This window comes from Cherax quadricarinatus, chromosome 30 (genome assembly GCF_038502225.1).
Source record: "Cherax quadricarinatus isolate ZL_2023a chromosome 30, ASM3850222v1, whole genome shotgun sequence".
NCBI classification, from domain to species: domain Eukaryota; kingdom Metazoa; phylum Arthropoda; class Malacostraca; order Decapoda; family Parastacidae; genus Cherax; species Cherax quadricarinatus.
Window position 1 is genome coordinate 22,126,712 of NC_091321.1, and position 6,215 is coordinate 22,132,926.

Consider the following 6,215-nt stretch of genomic DNA (forward strand, 5'->3'; position numbering starts at 1 on the left):
TCGTCCATCTCTTCACCTATTTCCGTGATGATTTTCTCAATCTCCTTTCTTTCTTCCTGCTGCCTTTCAGTGTGTGTCCTTTCCTCTCTCTCCTGAAGCCCATGGATAAACACTGATTTTGCCCTTTCCTCCTCCCATTGCCTCACCCTCTGTGACTCTGGATCCTGCCTCTATGTGGCCAGTTTCTCCCTTGATTTTTCCAGTGGCTCTTGATAGCATGGTTGTGCCTCAGCATTCGACCTATCACCCTCTCCATCTGCAACAAGCTGTTCTTCCCTTTCACTCCTTGGCCCTCCTTGGCAGGCTGATATGACCTTAGCATAATTCATAATTCCTTCCTTCCTGTTCGGCCTTGCAGCTTCATATGCTGTATCTTTTCTGGTCACTGCCCCTGTAACTCGCTTCAGCCTATTTATCTCAACTTCTAGGACCCTTATCTTGGCTACTGCAGTTTCGACTTGTGCCTCCCAATTCTTTGTCTCCTTCTCCAACCTCTTTTCCAATTTCACAGAGAGCTCTTTCTCCATTTTTTCAGAAAGCTCTCCTAATTTTCTCTCCCACTCTTGTTCCATCCTTTTCCACTGCTCCTCCATCCACTCCTCCCTACCAGAACCATTCTCATCTGATCCTTGGTTCCTGCGAGTCCCCACCATTTTTTTTTTGTGAGAGAAGAGAGAAGGGAAAGGTAGAAGGAGAGAGAGAGGGGAAGAGTGAGAAGGGAAAAGGGGGAGAGAGAGTGTGAGAGAGGGAAAGAGAGAGAAGGGAAGGGAAGGAGAGGGGGAGAGTGAGAAGGGAAAAATGGGGAAGAGAGAGTGAGAGTGAGAGTGAGAGAGAGAGAGGGGGAAAGAGAGTGAAGGGAAGGGTAGGAGAGGGGGAGAGTGAGAAGGGAAAATGGGGAAGAGAGAGAGCGAGAGAGAGAGAGAGAGGGAGAGAGAGAGAGAGATCTGTTAATTCTCCTACACCTGACATCTCTGCTTCAGCCACTGCCAGTCCACTTGACAGTGCACATACCATCTCTGATCTTACACCTGTCAGCACACCTGCCGACACTATTCCAGAATCTGGTAACAGTGCTTCATCAGCAAGTTCTGAGCCAGGAGTTTCTCCACCAGAGATTGGTGCAGTTAATGATCAGGGAACTATCACTGCACCTGATCACCTACTGCACCAAAGTATGAACAGCAGGGAAACATCTGTCAGAACTGGTAGAGGACGGGGCAGAGGACGTGGAAGAGGACGTGGAGGAGGAAGACATCTACAGCCGTCTCACCCTCCACTTACACATTTCCAGCGGCAGAATCTGAGGACAAATCTGCAAAACACAGGAGGTGCAACAAATCCTAGTCCACCCTCCTAGGCACCTAGGCTGTGCTCTCACTGTCACCGGAAGGGGCACACTGCCTACAACTGCCTGCGAGATACCAGGTGTAATTACTGCTACAAGAAAGGACATCAGGAGGACCAGTTTCGGAAGAAAAAGGAACTTGACAGACAGGGCCACCTGTTTAGAGACCTGTTCTCAGAACAAACCAGCAGGATCTCTGAATTGGTGAACAAACTCACACGTCACCCACTTAGCTACTCCTATCCCAGCCCAGCAGGTGGTATTGTGCCTTATACAAGACCACAGACCTACATCCCTGCAGCTGCCTCAGTACCCTACCTCTCTCAAGGACAGGCACCTTACATTCCCTACACACCCACCACCTCAAGCTGACCACTTCATCATGAGGAGCCAGTCTATCAGCATCCTGTCGGCCAACATTAGAGGTTTCATTACTAATGTTGGAGAGCTCACACATAGTTTTGTGAACACTCGACGTCCCGACATGATAGCTGTTGTTGAAACATTTTTGGATGACAGGACTCCAGAAAATTTTGCAAGAATTGCTGGCTACACCTCATGGATGAGAAGAGACAGGCAAGGGTAAGGAGAAGGTGTTGCTGTGTGCTTCTCTAAAAGTGTTCATGCCCAGCACATTGATGTTGCCACCCCTACACATCTTGAAATGATGTTCTTCAAGCTATGCATAAACACTAGTACCTCTGTACTAGCATGTGCAATGTACAGACCTCAGTGGCAACATGCAGACCCCATCAACTTCCTAATGGAAAATATTGACTCCCTTCTGCTACAACACAACTGTCAACATATTATAATTGTTGGTGACCTCAACCAGCACCTTATACAGAGGGACTTTGATGACCTTCTTGCAGTGTTTGACATGAGAAACTTTGTTGATTTCCCTGCTCATATCTCTGGCTCCTCCCTTGACCCAGTAGTGAGTGATCTGGCAGAAGGCATAGTCACTTGTCAACCCCTCGGCTACGTTGGATCGTCTGACCACAAGGCTGTTTTTACGACACTTAAGATCCCAACAGAACGAGGTGAGGAGTCCACACGCACAACCTGGCTATGGGAAAGAGGTAATTGGCCAGCCCTTCGCTCTGAGCTCGCCATCACCGATTGGAATGCTCTTCTCCAAGGGGATGTTGACAACCAAGTGAAAGCCTTCACTGGACACATCCTTAATCTACAACAAGAACACATTCCTCACTGGCAATATGTGACAGAGCCTACAGATCAGCCTTGGTTTGGCTTTCCTTGTAGAGAGGCTGCTACTGCTAAGTACAAAGCATGGCGAAGGTATAAGAGACATCCTACCACCTATAACAGGAACTTGCACATGCAAGCCTGAAGGGATATGGGTGACGTTCAAAAGTGGGCCATTGCTAAATGGGAGGTGGACACTAAAAGAAAGCTAGCATCAGGTAGGGTAGGCTCCAAAACCTGGTGGTCCCTGGTCAAGGACAGACAAGGTTATCTACCTGATGAGCTCATTCCACCTCTAAATCGACAGGATGGGACCACCTCTGCTAGTAGTCAAGAGAAGGCAGGCCTCTTTGCTGAACACTTTGCTACCAAAATGCAAGTTCCTGATCCAGCAAGGGACCCTCCTTGGCTAGCTGCAAGAACTGTGTCAAAACTGTCAGTGGTGACAATAAGGCAGGAGGAGGTGCATTTCCTTCTTAAAACGCTTGACCAAGAAAAGGCTGTGGGCCCAGACAAGTTGAGCCCAAGATTGTTGAGAAGATGTGCAGACCAGCTAGCAGCACCTCTAACTCGCATCTTTCAGCACTGCCTAGTACAGTGTAAATGGCCCTCTCTATGGAAAGAGGCAAATGTAGTCCCTGTTCACAGAAAGAAGAGCAGAGCAGAAATCAGCAACTACAGACCAGTGTCACTCCTGTCAATCACTGGTAAGATCCTTGAGACAATAATCTCAAGACAAATGACAGAGTTTTTTGACTACCACTCGCTACTTTGTGATCGCCAATATGGCTTCAGGAAAGGTTACTCTGCTGCTGATCTGTTGTTAAACCTCTCCACTAAGTGGCACCAGTCACTGGATGAATCCAAAGTCAGCTGTGTGGTAGCACTGGACATTGCTGGCGCTTTCGACCGGGTGTGGCACCAGGGCCTCTTAGCAAAACTTCAAGCACTGGGAATTGCAGGCTCTACGCTATGTCTCCCCAGTGATTACCTTCATGGTAGATCTCTAAGTGTAGTTCTCAATGGAACGGAATCAGCAAGACATCCTATTGGGGCAAGTGTTCCACAAGGAAGCGTGCTGGGTCCATTGTTATGGAATGTCTACTTCAACGACCTTCTTCATCTCATCCCAGAATCACATGCATATGCAGACGACTGTACACTGACATTCACTTATCCAAGAGAAGAAATGCCAGCTGCTCTAAGCTACATCAATCACCAGCTGAGAGCTATATCAGCTTGGGGAAATAGATGGCAAGTAACATTTGCACCCGAGAAAATGCAAATGATGATCGTCTCTAGGCACCATGACGGTAATGCTGGTGCAGTAGTAAGGATGAATGGGAGGGTGTTGGCACCTGGAGAAGAAGTTGATAACCTTGGGGTGAAATTTGGCTCCAAACTAACCATGAAGAACCATGTTGTGAATCTTGCAAACAAGGCAGCCAGGAAGCTTACAGCACTTCGCCGTATCTCGCATCTGCTTGACAGTAGGGGTTGCAAGATCCTGTATGAGGCGCAAGTACGCTCACACCTTGAGTATGCTCCACTTTCTTGGTTTGCCTGCCCCCCTCTCATCTGCAACTGCTTGACAGAGTAGAGAACAGAGCAAGACGTCTCATCTCTCGCCTGGACCCATCCTGGATGGATCTGTCATTTCAGCAGAGCCTTCAACATAGGAAGGATGTGGGTGGCCTTACTGTTATGTACAAGGCCAATATTGTCAAAATACCACACTTGGATCCACTTCGAGGACAGCGTGAAACAAGCTTTTATGCCACAAGACGGGCAGAAAGCAGCAACTTCACTCTGGCTGTACCCTTCTCCAGAACATCACTCCATCTGAGATCATACATACCCAGGATGACTCGAGTATGGAACACATTCGTGCAGCATAATGATGTCAACGAGATAAAGTCAGTTGATCAAATGAAAATGCTGGCCCACAGATGGCTCCAACTTCATCCTGTTCCCTACTTGTATGTCTCATAACAATAAAAATGCTTTCAAATGAGCTGATGTAGCTAACAGCTCTTAGCTTGCCAATAAAGTTAGGAATCCTTAAGCTGTAAATAGCTTGTCAATAAAGCTAGGGATCCTTAACCGTGTCAAACCCTGTGTAAAAAAACAACAAAAAAAAAAAAAAAAAAAAAAAAAAAAAGAGAGGGAGAGAGAGAGAGGGAGAGAGGTAGAGAGGGAGGGAGAGAGAGAGAGAGAAGGCAAAGAGAGGGGGAGAGAGAGGGGGAGAAGGGGGAAAGAGGGGGAAGATGGAAGAGCGAGAGGGGAGAGAGAGGGGAGGAGGGGAGAGAGATGGGAAAAGGGAGAGGGGAGAGATAATGGGAGGGGAGAGATGTTAGAGGGGAGAGATGTTAGAGGGGGAGAGGTGTTAGAGGGAAGAGATGTTAGAGGGGAGAGATGGGAGAGGGAAGAGAGAGAGAGAGATAGGTAGAGAGTGATAGGTAGAGAGATATAGGTAAAGAGTGAGATAGGTAGAGAGAGATAGGTCTCTACCTAGGATAGGAAGAGAGGGAGAGAGAGAGAAGGAGCGAGGTTCAGATGGTCAGTTCACAGGACGGTGTGAAATCCTGTGTATGTGTGTGTTTGCGTGTGTACTACAGCTTACAAGTGCTTGTTCCTGTGTGTGTGTGTGTGTGTGTGTGTGTGTGTGTGTGTGTGTGTGTGTGTGTGTGTGTGTGTGTGTGTGTGTATGTGTGTGTGTGTGTGTGTGTGTATGTGTGTGTGTGTGTGTGTGTGTGTGTGTGTGTGTATGTGTGTGTGTGTGTGTGTGTGTGTGTGTGTGTGTGTGTGTGTGTGTGTGTGTGTGTGTGTGTGTGTGTGTGTGTGTGTGTGTGTGTGTGTGTATGTGTGTGTGTGTGTGTGTGTGTGTGTGTGTGTGTGTATGTGTGTGTGTGTGTGTGTATGTGTATGTATGTGTGTGTGTGTGTGTGTGTGTGTATGTGTGTGTGTGTGTGTGTGTGTGTGTGTGTGTGTGTGTGTGTGTATGTATGCATGTGTGTATGTGTGTGTGTATGTGTGTGTGTACTCACCTAGTTGTACTCACCTAGTTGAGGTTGCAGGGGTCGAGTCCAAGCTCCTGGCCCCGCCTCTTCACTGATCGCTACTAGGTCACTCTCCCTGAGCCGTGAGCTTTATCATACCTCTGCTTAAAGCTATGTATGGATCCTGCCTCCACTACATCGCTTCCCAAACTATTCCACTTACTGACTACTCTGTGGCTGAAGAAATACTTCCTAACATCCCTGTGATTCATCTGTGTCTTCAGCTTCCAACTGTGTCCCCTTGTTACTGTGTCCAATCTCTGGAACATCCTGTCTTTGTCCACCTTGTCAATTCCTCTCAGTATTTTGTATGTCGTTATCATGTCCCCCCTATCTCTCCTGTCCTCCAGTGTCGTCAGGTTGATTTCCCTTAACCTCTCCTCGTAGGACATACCTCTTAGCTCTGGGACTAGTCTTGTTGCAAACCTTTGCACTTTCTCTAGTTTCTTTACGTGCTTGGCTAGGTGCGGGTTCCAAACTGGTGCCGCATACTCCAATATGGGCCTAACGTACACGGTGTGCAGGGTCCTGAATGATTCCTTATTAAGATGTCGGAATGCTGTTCTGAGGTTTGCTAGGCGCCTATATGCTGCAGCAGTTAT